Here is a 20,757-nt window from a genome sequence, read left to right as displayed (position 1 = left end):
TTTAGTTCGTTGTGGTGGTGCAATAGGCACATAAGCAGCACAACCAAAAACTCGTAAATGTGAAATATTTGGCTGATGTCCAAACACGAGTTGTATTGATGAGTATTGGTGGTTGGCTATGGGTCTCAATCTAACCAATGATGCAGCATGTAATATGGCATGTCCCCATGTAGAAACTGGCAATTTCGTTTTCATGAGCAGAGTGCGGGCTATTAATTGAAGCCGCTTGATAAATGCCTCTGCTAAACCATTTTGAGTATGGACATGAGGAACAGGGTGTTCAACATTAATGCCCAGTGCCATACAGTAATCATCAAAGGTTTGAGACGTAAATTCACCAGCGTTATCAAGTCGAATGGACTTAATGGGATGATCTGGGAACTGTGCTCGCAACTTAATTATCTGAGCAAGAAGTCTCGCAAAAGCTACATTTCGAGTAGACAATAGGCAAACATGTGACCATCGGGTAGATGCATCAACCAAAACCATAAAATATCGAAATGGTCCACAAGGTGGTTGAATAGGTCCACAAATATCCCCTTGAATTCTTTGCAAAAATGATGGGGATTCATCATCAACCTTTAGTTGTGATGGTCTAATTACCAACTTCCCTTGGGAACAAGCCTTGCAAGGATTATCATTCGGGACATTAATGTGTCTGCTCAGTAATGGATGTCCATTAGAGTTGGTAATGATTCTACGCATCATGGTGGATCCTGGATGACCTAGACGGTCATGCCAAAGCATGTAAACCTTTGAATCAATGAACTTCTGGTTCATGACAGTATATGCCTCAACTGTCTTTATGTATGTACAATACAATCCACTCGATAAACCATGCAACTTCTCCAATATACGCTTCTGGGTATCGTTGGAGGTAATGCATAAATATTCCACATTTTCTACACTTTTCGTTTCAAGGTGGTATCCATTTAAACGTATGTCTTTAAAACTCAACAAATTTCGAATGGACCGAGTAGCATATAATGCATTCTTTATAGACAATATTGTTCCATTTGGTAACATAATCTGGGCTTTTCCTGAGCCTTCAATTACATCTGATGGTCCTGATATTGTTGTTACCTTTACTTTTGCAAGTACCAAATTCGAGAAATACTTTCGGTCTCGAAGTATTGAATGCGTGGTTGCGCTATCTGCAAGACAAAAGTCTCCGCCATTGATCTTGTTTTGAGAATAACCATAATTTTTATCCATGATCTCTGAGTAAAGAAAAAGCAATTTATTCATACTGGAATACTACTTTTATTGAATTGAAAATGCGAGCATTAAACCACAGGTACAAATAACATGAGTACATTAAACATAAATAATTCAATCGGACCCATAAACTTCATTCCCTCTTTCATTAATAAAGTCTGTAGCATCCAGGTGGGTTGTGTTTAACTGTCCTGATAAATTGGTCACTGGATCAGGGGTTTCCATTGGTTTAGCCTGGTCAAGGAAATTGATCTCGACACCCTTCTCCTTGAAGGAGGCTTGATATAGTTCCACCAGATGCTTTGGGGTGCGACAAGTACGCGCCCAATGTCCGTTGCCACCACACCTATGGCAACCTCCTTCATGATTTCTAGGAGTGTTCACATGAGCTTTTCCTTTCTGGCGATTGGTATTTTTAAAGCTCGGGCCTGGATTATACCTTGGAACCTGGTTGTGAAACTGGACACCATGGTTCTTGCTTTTTCCTTTCCACCGACCTTGCTTGTGACCACGTCCTCGTTTGTAATTATTGCCACGGGAGGATATGGTATTTCTTTCAAGGGACGCAACATTCACTTCTGGGAACGGTGCTGATCCAGTAGGTCGGGAATTATGGTTTTTCATGAGAAGCTCATTGTTCTGTTCAGCCACCAAGAGCACAGATATCAGCTGGTTGTATTCAGTGAAGCCTCGCGCTCTATACTGTTGTTGCAGTACCATGTTAGAGGCGTGGAATGTGCTGAAAGTCTTTTCCAATAACATCTCCTCAGTGATAGTATCCCCACAGAGTTTCATCTGAGAGGTAATTCTGAACAACGCCGAATTGTACTCAGCCAATGATTTGAAATCCTGGATCCTTAGGTGAGTCCAGTCATAGCGAGCTTTTGGAAGAATCACCGTTGTCTGGTGATTGTATCTGCTTCTCAAGGCATTCCAAAGGGCTAACGGATCTTCAACCGTTAAGTACTCGCTCTTTAGTGCCTCATCAAGATGGCGACGAATAAAAATCATGGCCTTTGCTCGATCTTGAGAGGATGAACTGCTTTCTTCCTTGATGGTATCTCCAAGATTTGCTGCTTCCAGATGGATCTTGGTATCCAGTACCCATGTAAGGTAATTCTTTCCAGTAATGTCCAGGGCAGCAAAATCAAGCTTTGCCAAGTTTGCCATTTTCTTTTCTGAAAGAAAAATGAGGTGTGTAAGAACTTGCAGTAATATGTGTACTGGAGAAATATATTGTTAGAACTTCTGGTTCTTACAAATTTTTTTTGATCTTCAGGCCAAAATGATAAGTACTCGAAACTTCAGGCTCGAGATTTACACAATTAATGAGAAGGGCAATTGTACCGCACCATTCTCATCGAAATAAGTATAGGATGGGTGATTATCCCGCACTACTTTAAACAGCAGGAAAATTTAAATATGTAGAGCAAGGTGGACGATTATACCGCACCACCTAAAATTGCGATAAAATTTAAATATGCAAAGCAGGGTGGACGATTATACCGCACCACCTAAAATTGCAATAAAATTAAATATGCAAAGGAGGGTGGACGATTATACCGCACCACCTAAAATTGCAATAAAATTAAATATGCAAAGCAGGATGGGTGATTATTTCACACCACCTAAAATTGCGATAAAATTAAATATGTAAAGCAGAGTGGGTGATTATTTCACACCACCTAAAATTGCGATAAAATTAAAGATGTAAAGCAGGGTGGGTGATTATTTCACACCACCTAAAATTGCGATAAAATTAAATAACGGGAAAATTTAAATATGCAGGATAGAGCGGGCGATTATACCGCTCCACTTAAAATTTGCAGTAAAATTAGATCTGCAGTCCAAGATAGGCGATAGAACCGCACAATCTTGGATTGCATAAATAATCAGTGGGTTAGTAGTCAATATCTACACCAAACAAGAAATCAAAGATATAAGTGACAGTTAGTTGGAGAACTAGAAGTAAACATGGTGCAAACAGTTCTTCGCGAGGGTATACCCAGCAATTGAGGGAGAGGAAGAAGAAGAACAGAAAAAACCTTAGAGGAAACATTTTTTTTTTTTTTTTCTTTCGGTGAAAGGAAATGAGAAAAAGATTAGAGAGTCGTGCTGATAACGTGTTATAAAAAGGCAAAATTTATAGAGAGATAACCTTTACTCGGTGAATGAACGAAGCAGTTGCAGAGTAATATACCGACACAAGCTGTTGCAGAGGAAGTAATGTATATTATTGCTATTAGATATATTTCTCTTTTCTTTCTTCTTCTCATTCACTAATCTTTGCACAATTGAATTGCTCTATTTATAGAGCTACTTCAATGGAAAATTACAAAACATTACTATTTAGCTTATGAGTATATAGTACACATGTGATACTTTACTATACACATTACTATACACATGTGGGCAAACATACCCATCATTTACAACAGGAATCACAATGTTATCCATTTTACAAATAACATAATAGTTGACTCAAGTCTCACGCCAACACTCCCCTTCAAGTTAGTGCATATATATCTCATAAGTCCAACTTGTCTAATGAGTGATGAAAATCCTTTGATGATACAACATGAGCTAAAACATCCACTAGTTGTTCATCCAACCTCACAAACGGTATCTCCAACCTCACATCCAACATTTCTTTGATAAAATGGCGATCCATTGTGCGATCGTGTTGTTCTGGGTTATTTGGTAAAGTCCATAGCTCTTTGGGTTTAAACCTAATCTCCGTAACTAGAATTCAAATCCACAAAAGTTCATAAATACCATGTGATACCCCTTTATACTCAGCCTCCATTGTACACCAAGCAACTACATTATGTTTCTTGCTCTGCCAAGTTACAAGTTTACCCACAACAAATGTGAAGTAATTTGAAGTTGAACGTTTGTCAGTCACATTTCCAGTCCAATATGCTTCCTGAAAATTAAGCCGTTTTCTAGGAGTTGATTTTAGATAGCTCAAAACTCTCACCACTGTTGCCATGTAATCCTCACTTAGAGAATGCATAAACACACATTTTCTAAAAATCCCACCAAGGCGATAGGCGCTAGGTCACCGCCCTGATTAGTCCTTAGGTATTTGAAAATTAAGAAAGTGCGCCTAGACCTGCTTAGGTGTCTGCTTAACCCGCCTAGGTTGCGACTCTCACTTAGACAGAACATCGATAACTTTCATTTTTGCATTTTAATTTTTCAATAAAATGTACGAAACTTGTTGAATACTTGGATGAACACTTATTATATGGTTGTTCCCATGTTGTTATTATGTTCTAATACTTTATAATTTATATATCATTCTATGTTGCAATTTATGTATCTAAATACAATTATGTGTGTTTTTTTAAGTATAAATAGGCACTAATTTATACAATATATAATAAATTAACTTAAATCCACCTAGGCCCTCGCCTAGCCGCCTAGGCGCTAAACCTCAGCCAACTACCCGACTAGCGCCTATGTTTTTTAGAACCTTGCTTATACTGACTGACAACAATGACAACATAGGTTATGTCTGAACGAGTAAGCGACAGATAGATTTGCTTCCCAACCAACTGCTGATAATTGGATAAATACATAAGTAACGATCTTGTACAATTGACATCTCAGCTGGTTTGTAGGCTAACATCCCAAATTTTCAGACAATAAATCAAGGACATACTTAGTTAAAACAAGTAAATACTTTCTTTCGACAGAGCAAGCTCGATCCCTAGGAAATATTTTAGTCCTCCCAAGTCTTTGATCTCAAACTCTGAGCCCAAATATCCTTGTAACTTCTCAATTTCTGCCACATCATCTCATATAACAACCATGTCGTTTACATAAATAATGAGTAAGGTCACTTTACCACCCTTGCATTTGATAACCAAGGTGTGATCAGAGTTTTCTTAACAATAACCATACTTCTTCATGGCTTGAGTAAATCTCCCAAACCATGCATAAGGTGGTTGTTTTAATATATATAGTGTCTTGCAAAGTTGACACACTTTCCAAGAGTATCTTGTGTTCCATATCTAGTAGGAAGATTCATGTACATATTCTCCTCCCAATCACCGTGTCTAAAAGAATTTTACACGTCGAACTGTTTTAAAGGCCAATCAAGATTAGCTTCCAAAGACGATAGTACTCGTATTGTATTCATTTTTGCAACTAGTGTGAACCTCTCTTGATTGTCCATACCATATGTTGGTGTATGCCCTTGAGCAACCAAATTGGCCTTGAATCAATCTATGGTAACGTCAGGTTTGTGTTTGATGGTGAACATCCATTTGCAACCCACTGGTCTTTTCCCTTTCCGTAAAGACACAATATTCCATGTCTTATTTTTCTGCAAAGTTTCAAACTCCACTTGCATAGTTTTTGCCCATTTTGGATCTTTCAAAGCTTCTTCAACTCGTGTGAAAATTTGTATACCTACCTTATGATTCACCATTGCCTGGTATTGTGATGAGAGCCGTAAGTAGATACATACTGAGCAATAACATATCTAGTCTTCCTTTTTGGTGATTACCAAGCTAGTGGTTTGCTGTGATTTTGCCTTGGATGTAAAGAATAAGATTGCTCAACACCAATAGAGTTAGATAGAGTATTAGTTTCCAAAATATTTACCTTAGGAATATCCACAGACTAATGAGTAGGCACAATTGAGAGAGAAAAAGTGGTTACTTCATGGATACTTGAAGACTGACTTGGTTGAGTTATCACTTCCGGACGAGAATCAGAGTCAGATTCTTGGGCGACCAGTTGTTCCTTCTCTCTCTTAACAAGTCGTGCCCTTGTACAGTACTTGGACTGTGGTGACCGGTCATTCTTTCTTTCTCCTGACAGGTCGTGCCCTTGTACAATATGTGGACCGTTTGTCGCTCTCGGTCGTTCACCATTTCCCGGCTAGTCATCTACAAGCACAATTATTGTCTCGATGCCAAATTTACACCAACTAAGTTCTTTACACATGGTCTCCCTTTAAAGAACATAGAGGATGTGATATGTGGATAAGAAAAGCTCTGACTCGGTGATAATGGCATTCATAATGACATACGTATGACGGGAAGCGGGATGATAGCATCAACACCTCTTTTCTTGAGAAGCAAATCCCAAAAAACATAGCGAATAACACAAGGATCAAGTTTACTCTATTGGTTGTTATGGAGGTGTACATAAGCAACCTACCAAAAACTCGCAGGAGTAGTTGTAAGGTGGAAGACAAAGAAATTGTTGGATATATGCTCTAAAAGAAATATATATTAGTTAATTGCTTAAGGTAACATAGTGATTAGTCCATTAATTAATCACAAGGACAATATTACTATAGTAGAATTACTAAGTGTTATCTAGATAGTAAGTTCATGGATGACTTTTACATACATATGAATTTAAGTACCTTCGAGATGGTAGTCTTCTCAAGCATATAGGTTAAAGAGACTTTCTTCTTATTTATCATCCAAAATATTGTTCCTGGTCGTTGAATTATTTGAGTGGATATCTTATAATCTGGTAAGCCTGGTAAGACATTTACATACATACGGTGAAGTCTAGATTTATTTGTTTGGTTTTCCTTGTCAAAAGTTGCAAATGATATCACATATGCTCTTAGATAATCTTTAAATTTACAACTCTGTTATGGGTTCATCTTGCTGGATATTGTGTCTTAAGGCTTTAGTCGAAGATAATTCATCATCACAAAAGGTTTGATCATTCATATACATTCTATGTATAAACCATGAGTTCCTTCTGTCTAGTCATGATGTCTAGTTAGAAATTATCACTGTTGTCCAGCTGTTTGGACACGCTTTTTAAGTGACAACTTTGTTCTAAGTTGAAGTCTCAGCCATAGATTTGATCAGATTAAGTTCTGCATTGGCAAGTGTCTTTGTCCTTGTTTGGATAGAAAATCTTGCAGCTCTCATAATAAAACCCTAGCTGTCTTCCTTGTCTACTTGGTTAGAACATTGTACAAGTGTTCAAAAAGTGAGTTTAAGCTTTGTGCCTTCTTGTTTAGTTGCCCAACCACAATACTGTTCTTATGCATTTAACTTCAAGAGTGCATCTAGATTATATTAGTTTTGTCATTTTATGTTATGTTCTTGATCTAGTTTGTGAATTGATTTCTTAATTAGATCAAGTTTAGATTATAGTCGGTTCTTCCTTCAAAGGTTTGATTGGAGAATCTGACTAGTTTTTAAATCCATCATCGTCATATCATTTACATTGATTATGTTGGTTCTCAGTGCCACAAGGTGATGAGCTTAGGAAGAGCTGCCACTTCGTGAAGACCGAAGGAGTTCATCTCGCGTAAGGCAAGATTGCACAAAGGTAAAGTTGTTTCGTAGATAAGGATCTAGGAATTCAGCTTATGTGGTCTTTGTATGAACCTTGTTTACACTAGTGGATTTGACTCAATAGATAGTCCCTAGTTTTTAATGCAGAGGTGGATTTTTCCTTCCAAAAACATCTTGTGTTGATTATTGTGTTTATTAGCTTTTATACTTCAATAATTGTTTATGAGATGCAATCATAATAATCTGTCCTTGCAACTAAGTTAATTAGCGTTTAAATCTGTACTGAAGTAGATCTAAGTTAGCTGGGATCTTTTATGTAATTCAAGCCTTTAAATTGATTAATTATGCTATTGTTAAACTAACCATTTGATCTTAGTTAACTGGTGTTACTGACTAGTCAGACAAGCACACATACAGATTTTTAAATGCAGGTTAATCTACCTGGTATCAATTTATGTTGGTATCAGAGCCTTGCTTGCTCTAGGTATAGAATGATCTTTGGGATTTTCTGATATTGGGTGGAATCTCACCATGGACCGTGATCGTGTTGGTGGATCATGTAATACACCACCTTTCTTTGATGGTTCAAATTATGTTGCATGGAGCGAAAAATTTCAAATTTTTCTTGAGGCTCAAGATCTCATTGATGTTGATTATCTTACCTTTGAGTGGAATGCTCATTTGAGATTTGTCGATGGAGAGTATGTGATCAAGCCCAAGGGTGAATAGACTCAAGGAGAAATTTCATCAGCAATGGCTAACAAGAAAGCAAGAAATGCTATTGTCTCTACCATTTCGTCTAATCAATTTGCTCATGTGCGCTATTGTACGACTGCTAAGCAAACTTGAGATAAACTCATAATCCTTCATGAAGGTGACAAACAAGTGAGAGATCTAAAACTCCAAATGATTCTATCAAAGTTTGAGGACTTGAGAATGCTCGAGCCTGAGACTTTTCAGTCTTGTATGAAAAAGTTGAAATGTTAATGAATGAAGCTCTAGGATTAGGGAAGCCTATTGATGAAACAATAGTCGTTCAGAAAATTTTGAGATCCTTGCCTAAGTGATTACATGCTAAGAAAGTTCTCATTCAAAGGTTTCAAAATCTAAATGAAATTAAGCTTGGGAAGATAGTTTATCACTTACGAGATGAGCTAGACATCGATAAAGGTGACTCCAAAATGAGAAAGGAAATGGCTCTTCATAGTTCTGAGATGTGTGTAGGTGTAAAATGTCCTTATGAACATGGCTCTGATGATGATCTTGCACTGTTTGTTAAACAATTCAAAAGAGGTTTCAGAAACAAAGAAAATGATGGCAAGTGGTCTGGCGAGTCTTCAACTAATCGTGTGAACCAGTATACAAAAGAGAATCACAAACAGTATACTGGAAAGGTGATAGGGGCTTGTTAAAAGTGTCTAGACCTTGCATTACGTGTGGAGGAAACAGACATTGGGCAGCTGAATGTGCTAACACAAAGTCCCTTGGTCAAAATAGTGAAAAAGCAATGATGGTTACTTGGAGTGATAGTGACGATCAAGAGTTTGTACTTACTAACAAGTCATCAAATTATGAAAATTGTGCTTTGCGTTTGTTGCTTATGTTGATGAAGCATTCTCTTGTACATGCTATGTACGAAAAAGGTCCATGTGCGAAAGTGAAGATGAAAAAGATAGTTTAATTGCATCTCTTGAAGCTCATGTTTATGACTTAATGCCATCTCATGAAAGTCTTCTTCGAAAAATCAAGCTTTTAAAGAAAAACAATGAAATGTATCTTGAACTCAACTTAAATCTCTCATCTGAATTATGTGTGGCTATAAGAAAATTATCACTTCTGTCTGTTGATGCAGGATTTTTAAATAGATTTCTGACAAATAAAGGTCAAAATGCTGATGTTAACTCACATTGTGATGCGGAGAGCATTTCAAGATCTATGAGTACAACTTCTTATACCTTGGATGAATCACCACTCATGTTTGGCTTGAGTCATTATCTCACGAATGATGGATTTCCTATTAAGGATACATATGATCAATGTGTATCAAGCCACAGAAAGTTTCCCTTGGATAAGGAATTTGACTTGAAGGAACAAGTCGATCGATTGACCATAGAAGTCAACAAAATGGCAAGAATTGTTAACTCATCAAGTTAAGACTGTGTGAATTCAAAGTCAAGTGGCGTCCAGTATGATTTTGACAAATGTATGATTGCCTTAGATTCAATTGTAACCCATGAATCTGATACGTGGATTCTTGACAATGGTTACTCTCTTCACATGACTGGTAACTAGGACATGTTCTTATCTCTCATGTCATTCAAAGGGAACAAGGTAGAATTTGGTAAAGGGAATAAGGCTGAAATTATAGGCAAAGGAAAAACCTTGATTCTTGGTCTCCATTTTCTTAAAGATGCGTACTATGTTCCTGGGCTTTCAACAAGTCTGCTTGGCATTGGTCGCTTTGTGACGATGTTGCTGATGAAGTATGTTTTTCAAAGACTGGTTGTAAAGTTATTGGTGTAAAAATATGAAGATCATGCTAACTATTCCAAGATCAAAGGAAGACTGATATGCCTTGGCTAGACTCAGATGTGATATGCTCTTCATTTAGGATGAAAATGTCTCTTAACCAAGATTTGAAAGGAAACCATCACAGTTATTCTTTTCTGTATGTCAATTGTGTGAAATGTGCAACTTGAAAGATCATACTATCATGTCTCATGCTTGGGATCATAACTCAAGATACTCTTTTGTGATTGAGATTCGGTACAATCTATCCTCATCAATGACTAGTGGTGAGATGTGTACTTCCTTGGTTGTAGGAAGTTGTGAATTGCAAAGGTACACCTACTTTTCAATTATTGATGCAAATTTGTCTTATGGCACGTTAGCATATACTTTTATGTTGTGGATCTTGCATTTGAGTGATATTTGTGATAAGGATATTATCGTTGATTATATAATCAGTCACTTGCATGAAGGTTTTGTACATATCTTTGATGTTTGGGTGAAACTTATGAAGTTGTTGTCCTTCAATTATTTTGAGGATCCGTATCTTATTCTTAGAAAGGTTGGGCAAAGAAATAATAGTGTTATTGTTGCCTAAGTACCAGATAGGAAATAGCTAGCATAATGGTTTTACACTTCGTGGATAATCGAATACTCAAATTTCTTCGATGGTCTATTGCTTCGTGAATATATTGAATAACTATGCATCCAAAATTGCTTCAGTTATTGCATGTTCTCTATTTGTCCTATTTTCTGTTGTGTCTGTCATCTCATCAGGTATTTATACACTTGTTTGTATTATCAAACTGCATACTTTGTGCTCACATGTATAAGTTTTATATGGATTAGCCTTGGATAATTCTTCAACTGTGATGTCAAAGGTTCTCCCTTACTATGATTGTTAGCCTCTGAAAAATCATCGTTTCATTTAATAAAAACTCTTGTAGATTTTGGGACTAGGCTTACTTTGGTCTTGATTGGGTTATAGTGACACTATTTGCTTCGTAAATTGAGTTCAAGTATCATCTCCCGTGCAAAACACCACCAATTTCTATCTTGCCTTCTTGCTTGTTGCTCTTCAAAAGAAAATTACTATTATGAGCTTCAATATCTCAAAAGATGGGTACTTTCTTAAATATCTAAAAAAGAGGGTCTCAAACTTTCATCTTTACAAGTATGTTCAGCATGCAATGTCATGTGTCTTCAAGTCTTTCATTTTTGTCATAAAAAGTTCAAAAGTTTATTGGAGTGCTTTAAATACGTCTTGCACCAACCATATCAAATGACTTGGGTTTCTTACTTCAATTTGCCATCTTAAAGTTCCATTTGGCTTTAACTTTTCAAGAGTGTAGTTTTTTGCTTTACTTCTTGCTCAATTTATTTTTAAAGTGTTGGCTCTTAAACTTAATAGATTATTAAAAATTTGACTAGCTTTTAAAAAAATTGCTTTGAGCCTCGTTAGTTGAGGTTTTGATTTAAGGATGGCTTTCTCCAATCCTATTCTCATTCCTTGACACATCACAATTGTTCTATGAGCTTGTGTTAATCTATGTTTCACTGTCTAATTGTGGTCTTGAGGTTTTTTTATTTGTGAAAGGCATTGCATGGCTAATTTTGAATCCATATTTAGTTTAGATTCTTCTATTGGGAGGCATAGTTATTGAAGTTGTACGCTAGTTAATCCTTATAAGAAATATCTGCTTGGTTGTTGTTTGTTTGGTGTCAAGATCAATCTCTTGCTATGATTATCTTTGTTAAGGCTAGTTTGGTCATCCTCTAAGGTATGTGTCTGGTCCCAAACACTTTGTAAATTATTCACTTTTTTATTCTTACCAGTTATCTGGTCTTATAAGTACTTTGAGAGTTAAAAGGGCTTTTCGATCTTTGCACTTCAATTTTTAACTGCTTCATCCTATCCATTGGTTACTAATGAATGACCTAGATTTGTTTCACGGTATCCTAGGGTGTAATTCCTTTTAACATATCCAGGTATTTACCAGTATTCTATAAACTGTCGTTGAAGTTTATTTTCTTTCGAAAAATCTCTCTCTACCTGATTCTCCTTCATCGGAAATCTTGCCAACAATGCCAAGAAACTTAACTTCTTCTTACTAGTCTTGCTCTCAATCTCCTATCCTTTGTCGCATGACTTGGTCACAGTTCGCAAGGATCTCATCTAATGCCCCTTCTGTGAAATCTCCTTGTACACTCTCTTCAACTTTTGCAAAGAACTTTTTCAAGATTGTAGCTACTTGTCAGGTGGTCCCTGATCGAAGAATCCTTTAGGATGACCTTCTAATGACAGATGCTATTCATTCCGAGGATCTTTTGGAAAAATACAAACTGGAAAGGGTAAAATCTCCTATGTCAATTTTTAATCTTTCAGGGGTTCAGGATTTTTACTCCAATGTTTCCTTAAAGTTTTATGAGTTTGGTGGGGCTGTCTATGTTAGTGGTGTAAACGTTCTTTTTAATACATTTGTCATTTGCTCTGTTCTTGGTCTTGATGTATCTACTGCTTTTAACACTGTCACATGTCTTTATGATATGAATGCATACCATTATGAAGCCTACTTAGATTCATCTATTCCTTTGGTTAAAGGTCAGGCATCAAAGTTTCGTCTGAAACAATTTTATAGGACTTGGTTAGATATCATTCGTATGAATGTTTTAGGTTCAACAAACAATGGTAATCCAACTCTTGAGTTCACCAAGATTTTGTTTGCTATGCTATCAGGGTTAATCGTCCCTTTCGGGGATATTGTATTCAAGTCTATTTTATCCAAAAATGATTATCCTGGTAGGCATCTGAGAGGTTTAACTATTTATCCCTGTTTGATAACTCAATTATGTAACTGAGCTGGTGTTCCCACTCATCCTGATAACCTTAACCTTAGATCCACCAAAGTCATTGACAAAGGCATTATAAAATTGAGCAATGTGATGTGTGTCATTGCTCATGGTGAACCTCGTCCCCCACTATCTGCTTCTCATGATAAGAAGATTACCTTTTTTTAGTATGAGCTTTAGTCTCTTAGGCAACAATTTGTGAAGTTCAAGTCTTTGATGAATCATTCTGTCTCATCAACTCATGTCAGTTAGTCATCTATTCCCCCTGCTAGTCCATCCTCTTTGAATCTGTCTTCTTTTGTGCCTGAACCCTCTGTACGTCCTTCTAAGCTTGTTCATGCTATATCATTACATGCATCTCCCTAGTCTTCATCATACTTCTCTGCCACATCCCTTGCATGTTTTAAGCAAGTTGTTGCATAAATAGCAGCCGTTTATGCTGCCAAGGGCAAGGGTGTTGCCACGAATGCTAGTGTCAACTTCTCTTTTCATATTCCCATTGCCAATCACATCCGATTTACTTATTATGAAGTTGAGGATAATGTCATCAATTGCCCTGAAGAAGATCCTAGTGAGGAGTTTGCTACTATAGGTTCATCTCCATTCAACTAGCTCGTCTCCATCCGACGAGTTTTAGTACTATGAGAGAGTGTACTTAACTAGGTAGCACATCTTTTGGGGGAGCTCAGTTATCTTATCTTTGAACATTTGTAATATTTTGGTTTCCTGAAAACTCTTTATTGTGTTGTTTGTTTTCTTCCTTTGTTGGTAATGGCAAACTGGAGCCCTGAACATCTTTTTTTGCTTTGGTTTATGTTATGGCATGTTTTGGTACCAAGAATTGTACCTACTATTTCTTCTAGTTTATGTTATGCCATCTTTGATGTTTTATTAAAATGGAAGGATGTTTCATATGCTTTAATGATGTTTCATTGCCATCCTTGTTATTTTCATGATGTTTCTTACTTCATCTTACCATGACAAAATGGGGGAGGAAAAACCTTGTAAATCTTGAACCTACTTCCAAACCCATGATAAAGTTTCACTTTTTTCTTGCCAAGAACTGTTATTTTGCAGGAGGTGTTACTTGATATTCTCTTGTTGACTGATGTTCATTTGAGTGTGGGATTGTGTGAAATTAGTTATAGGTGTTGGGAATATTTTGTCAAGGAATGCCAAAGGGGGAGATTGTGAAGCCTAGATTTATTTGTTTGGCTTTCCTTGTCAAAAGTTGTAAATGATACCACATATGCTCTTAAATAGTCTTTGAATATTGTGTCTAAATGCTTTGGTCGAAGACAATTCATCATCACAAAATGTTTGATCATTCATATACATTTCATGCATAAACCTTGAGTTCCTTCTGTCTAGTCATGCTGTCTAGTCAGAAATTATCACTGTTATCCTATTGTTTGGACATGTTTTTTAAGTCAGCCCACATGGGCTTTCTGACAGCTTTGTTCTAGGTTGAAATCTCAGCCTTAGATTTGCTCAGATTGAGCTCTGCATTGACAAGTGTCTTTTCTCTTTGTTTGGACAGAAAATCTTGTAGCTGCCTTCATTTTCTCTTTGGCTAGAACATTTTACAATCTTCAAAAAGTGAGTTTGTGCTTTGTGCCTTCTCGTCTAGTTGCCCAGCCAAAAGAATATTCCTATGCATTTAACCTCAAGATCATTGTGCATCTAGGTTGCATTAGTTCTTTCGTTTTGTGTTGTGTTCTTGATCTAGTTTGTGAATTGATTTCTCAATTAGATCAAGTTTAGATTATAGTCGGTTCTTCCTTCAAATGTTTAATTGGAGAATTTGACTGGTTTTTAAATCCATCATTGTCATACCATTTGCATATACCGTGTTGATTCTCGGTGCCACAAGGTGAAAAGCTCAAGAGGAGCTGCCACTTCATGAAGACCGAAGGAGTTCATCTCGTGTAAGGCAAGGTAGCACAAAGGTAAAGCTGCTCTGTAGATAAGGATTTAGGAATTGAGCTTGTGTGGTCTTTGTATGAACCTTGTTTACACTAGTAGATTGGACTTAAGGGATAGTCCCTAATTTTTTAACTCAGAGGTGGGTTTCCAGCCGAAAACATCTTGTGTTGATTATTGTGTTTATTAGCGTTTATAATTCAATAATTGTTTATATGCAATCACTATAACATGTCCTTGCAACTACGTTAATTAGCGTTTGAATATGTACTGAAGTAGATCTAACTTAGCTAGGATCTTTTAGGTAATTCAAGCCTTTAAATTTATTGCTTCCGCTATTGTTAAGCTAACTATTTGATCTTAGTTGACTAATGTTACTGACTAGTTATTCAAGCACACATACAAATTTTTAAGTGCAAGTTAATCTACCTGGTATCAATTTCACATACAGAACCTTAAAGCCACCACGGTTGTCGTCCATCATCACGAAGTAGACCTCGAATTTAGTCGAGAAAAGAGGTTGTTGTGATTCCTAGTACTGATAAGTGGGTGTCCAAAATGTCCGATGAGAATTCAACCAGAATTCTCAGTCTCGGCGTCGTAGTCGATAATCTTGCCATAGGGGACAAGACTGTTGGTGTCATAATCATCGTTGTTCTTCAGTCCCCGAGCGCTGGTGATAAGGATAGTGATGTTCGATGGGAACGAGGTGTAGATGGCTAAGAGAGGAAGACAATCGTTACATCACTATTTCCTTATGCTGGTATGCCATGAGTTTCTGGCTCAACTGGGTTAGAGCAGCTTGGTGTAGTCACGACTTCCAGCTGCAGCTCGAACACAATTAGGGATTTGTTTTCTTCATTATTTTTTTTTTTTGAATTTTTTCTTCCTTTTTCTTTCTTATTCACACATATTCAATTCACTTAATATAGCAATATTATGAATATAATGTATATACACAATTTATGTAGAATCTATCATTTGTAAAACGTAAAGTTAGGTCATGCAATATGGTGAAAGTTCATGCAACTAGGGTTGAAAAAAAAATATCGAGATAAAAATTGTTGTTTTAGAAGAACCTGGATTGCGTGATGAATATTGTGAACGGGTTTGTAGGAGTTTGTCCTCCAAATTTAGGCTTTCTATCTTCAAGGCTTGTATCACGTTCAAAATAAGAAAAATAAATTCAACTAATAAAAGTATATGAATTCAATAAAATCAAAAGTTAATCTAATAAGAATAACTTAAACATAATACTCCCCTGAAGATGAATTCTTTTTAGTGTAGCATCAAGAGCGTGCTGATAACGTGTTGTGACCTATGTTTAACTTAAGAGAGGGAGAGGGAACACGGCAAGAAAGAAAGAGAGATGGAGAATAGACTTGAGAAATTATGTGTGTTATTCCCCAGGCTTTGTACCTTTATTTATAGTAATAAGGAAAAGCTTGCTCTCCAAGTAAGACAAGGTTTAATAGGAAAGATATTCTAGATCCCGAAGGATTCCTAATTTATCTCTACTTGGGATTTACACAATCACACATGTATTATAATGTATATCACAATAATTTAGGGGTTGTTTCTTAGTTTCTAAAAGAAGGACACCAAATAAAAGATTGGATCTAAGTATGATACCATATATGTCCTTATTGTTTTTAAGTGATTGAAATTTTTGGAAAATGTTGTGCAGAACCAATTTCCACACAAGTCTAGAATTACTAGGATGTCTTCAACCAATAAAGAGAAAAGACATGTTAGACTTTGTCAAAGCATTGTGGTGTTAGTCTAGAACTCCTTCATGCCAAAATATAGGGGAAACGAAGAATGGTGGTGGAGAGGGAGATGAAGAATAATAATGAATAAAAACAAAATATTCAAAGTGAAGCAATTTAATGCTTTTTGTTTTCATTTCATATGTATGCCTTTCCTATATATTTCTTCTACATTTCTCCTATCATCATTTCTCCACTTCTCTGTACAACTCATTTCTCTTATGCATTTCCGATCCATTTTTGACATAAAAATAAATAAATAAATAAAATAAAACTAATTAAAAAAAAATTGATCACCAAATGTGTTTTCTGTTGACTTGTATAGTTTCCTATAATTTAGGATTTCCTAGTTTATGATGGATCCCGTGTAATCTGGGAGAAATCTCTTTGTAATCCCCTGTAATTATTCTTCCCTATTCTTAGCACCAGAGCCAGGTCGAAAAAAGGAAAAAACCTTTAGCTGTGATAGCACTGCTGCGGCTCAGCCGTGTTTGGTGCACCGACCTTGATTAGCAAGCAATTATCATCATTGCTATGCCTCAATCAACGAGCGACAGTTGTCGTTGCTACCCTATCTGAATTCAAAATGAACCACGAGCGATGCCTTTATTACTGACTTGAATTCATCAAATTGTTTCACTCTTCGTTGTGTGACACGACAGACTAATTAGCCTGTTTACTTCTTATTTGATCTGAAGTAGTGAAAGAGTGCACCGATTGCAGGCCAAGTGCCACTACGTCGTACACGACTCGAGGTCCGATGACTCACTAACCAGCACAGATCCCGCCCCGCTGGGATTGCTATTTGAACCACGAAGCCACATCGAACCCCGACTTACAGCTACATTGTTGCAATCCCGAACTTTAATTAATACTTGCATCTTCTGTGACTTCTGTCAAGCGTGAAGAACCCACCATCACCGCTGCTCCAATCCACTTTTAACTACTACTATTGTGCTTATTGGAGTCTTGAACCAAGGGGAATCAAAACGTAAGAGAAAAGAATTGGTGGTGTTAGGCATTTTTTTATCTTTTTTGACCTATACTGATTGCGGTTGCACTTGGGCCAAGTATATTTGGAGATTGGGCTTTTATCTCTCATTTACTCACTTTGCATCGAGAGTAATGGTAGGCCAAACTCATCGGATCAATGGTGACCGGTCCAAAATTCTTGGACATTTTTCTTATCGTCCACCTAGCAAATGTTCTCACTGCGATTTGGAAGGACATTTGAAAAATCGATGTTTCGAGCTTATTGGTTATCCTGATAGTTGGGACAAGACTCGTGACCCCCGTTATGACAAGTCGCATGCATTGATTGCTGAAGTTATGGTAAATTCTGATCATATAGGTAACAATGGTAAGGCTTTAAATGTTTATGCATCTATTACGAATAGTACATGGATAATTAATTCTAGTGGTACTGAACATATGACTTATGATTCTAAGTAGGTACAAACTTTAAAACCATCCACCAAAACTGTCGTTAGTGTTACCAATAGTAATGTTGCCCCCATTATCAGGGAAGGCGATGTCTTACTTTCTGATACTCTGAATCTTGATTTTGTACTCGTTGTTCCTTCTCTTAACTATAATTTATTATATGTTGCTCAAATAATTGTCGCCCTACATTGTCTTGTGATATTTTGGCCTTTCTTTTGTGTTTTTAAGGATATTCAGACTCATAAGACGATTGGTTATGGTATTAGGAAAGGAAAGCTCTACTGCTAGGAGCTGACATCGAACGATTCTCGATTGTTGACTCAAGCTCTTGCAGTGGAAGGAAGTCATAGAGATAGGAATAAAGCTTTGGAGATTTGGTTGTGGCATCATCAACTTAGTAATGCTTCGTTCGACTATCTGCAGAGGTTATTTCATAGCCTTTTTGTTAAGCATGATATTTCTAACTTTAAATGTGGTGTTTGTGAAATGGCAAAACGTCATCGTACTTCATTTTCACCTAGTTTGAATGAAAGTTCAATCTCGTTTATGATAATTCATTCTGATGTTTAGGGACCATCTAAAACTGCTACACTTGGTGGTGCTCATTGGTTTGTTACTTTTATTGATGAATGCACACGTATGACTTTTTTTTGTTTGATGAAGTCCAAAAGTGAAGTTACTTCTTTGTTTCAGTAGTTTTACAAAATGGTACAAGTACAATATAAGTCACAAATACAGATTCTCATGAGTGACAATGGCAGCGAATATGTAAACTCTGAACTCCGTGCCTTTCTTAATCATCATGGTATTGTTCATCATACTACATGTCCATATACTTCACAACAAAATGGTGTTGCAGAACACAAGAATCATCAACTTCTAGAGGTTGTTCGTGCTTCTTTGCTTAAGGCACGTCTCTCATTATCCTTTTGGGGATAAACTCTCACCTCAGCTGCGTATCTCATGAATCATGTTCCATCCGGTCAATCGACTTTCAAACACTGCTCCAGACTTTCTCTTCATATATTGATGCTCCTGGAGACATATAAATTTCGTTGCATACAAAAGGTGCATCATAAAGCTCCACGTGGCACAAATGGACAAGTCATCAATGACACATGGCACAAATTAAGCAAACTTCCCAAAAGTCGGCAAAAGGGAGAAAATCCCTCTTAAAATTGGCAAGGAGTCCAAATTGCTCCCAAAACCAAAAAGAAAGCTAAAGCATCTTCATAAAACAAGCAAGAATTGAAGATTGCTTACAAAATACGTAAGAAAGCCTTATAATTCAGCCCAGCAAGGGAAAGTGGCTGAAATCAAGGCACAAAACATGCCTAAATTCTACCGTGGATGAATCAAGACACAAAACAAGGCTAAATCCATCCAAAGGCATGGCTTTGGAAGTCTATTAATACAAGGATGCAAGACACACAGAGGGGCCGAAAATTCTACATTAAGAAGAACTTCTGCACAAAATTTTGAAGACTAATACGCTGCCAAAGCTCTCTTCGAAGAACTCACAACCAAAGTTGAAGTTTTCTTTCGACCAAAAGCCGAAGCACTTCCTTGAAGAATCAACAAGCACTTGTATCGATTCTTTCAAGACTTTGTTGCAAGCTCAAAACTTGTAACGACGTTGGATTCAAGATTAAGTCGTCAAGGCCCTTGAATTAATGAAATCTCACATCTACACCATATTTGCCGTAACTTTGAAGTGAAGACCATCTACGCATTGTTTTCAAGCTCAAAACTTAAAGCAATCGTTCAATCATTCGTCCGAGATCAAGTCATTGCGACCCTTGGATCAACAACCTATGCATCTACATTAAATTTGAAGACTGAGTCAGAGGAACATTATAAACAGAGATTGTAACCCTACAAATTCATTAATACAAAATCTACTTTGTACATGTGTTCTCATTTCATTCTTTACAGAATTTTTGTGTTTTCAAATTTAGCATGCCCAGTGGGACATCTCTGTCTCTCATTTCTGTCTTCAAATCCACAAGAAACACACATGGCATCAAGAAAGGATCAAGTTGTTCCTGCAACCAACGTGAAGAATAAGAACATCTTTGCCGCAAATGATGGCACTTTGGGCGTCACAACTCGAAGCAAGGTAAGAGCTCTCTCTCTCTCTCTGCTGTGCCATCCACCCTTACATTAACTCTACCGAAGGAACAAGAGCATCCGAAGCACGAGCCCGTGATCACCCTGGCCTCACTAAGGGCGCCAATGGTTGACTTTCGATGCTGACTCAAGCAGCAGCTTGTATCCTATAGCCATGCAAGTCATGACTACTGGTGTGACTTCAATCAAAGAGCAGCTAGCACAAATGAGCAAAGCAATCGCAAGGCTGACAAAGATCATGGAGGAAAATGACTTGCAGATTGCTACACTCGTCAACCGTCTGGATTCGCAGCATGACAAGAAAGCTGACCTGAAGGTTGATCCGTAAAAAAAAGAAACCGATGAAGAAGAGGAGCCTATAATGGAAAAAATTGAACAGAAGCTAGAGGTAGACTGAGTTGTAACGCTTATGTGATCTCTCTCTATCCAACAGTTGCAAAAGATGATCATAAGCACTATCAAGGTGCAGTACGAAGGGAACTCACATGACTCCGTGCTGTACTCAAAGCTTTAGTCCAAGAAGATTGACGCCTTGAGGATGCCAAGGGGTTATTAGCCACCCAAATTTATGCAATTCGATGGAAAGGGCAATCCTAAACAACATATTGCCCATTTCATTGAAACCTGCAACA

The sequence above is a fragment of the Malus sylvestris genome, chromosome 13, assembly GCF_916048215.2.
Source record: "Malus sylvestris chromosome 13, drMalSylv7.2, whole genome shotgun sequence".
Lineage (NCBI taxonomy): Eukaryota > Viridiplantae > Streptophyta > Magnoliopsida > Rosales > Rosaceae > Malus > Malus sylvestris.
Note: the sequence above shows the minus strand (reverse complement) of the source record.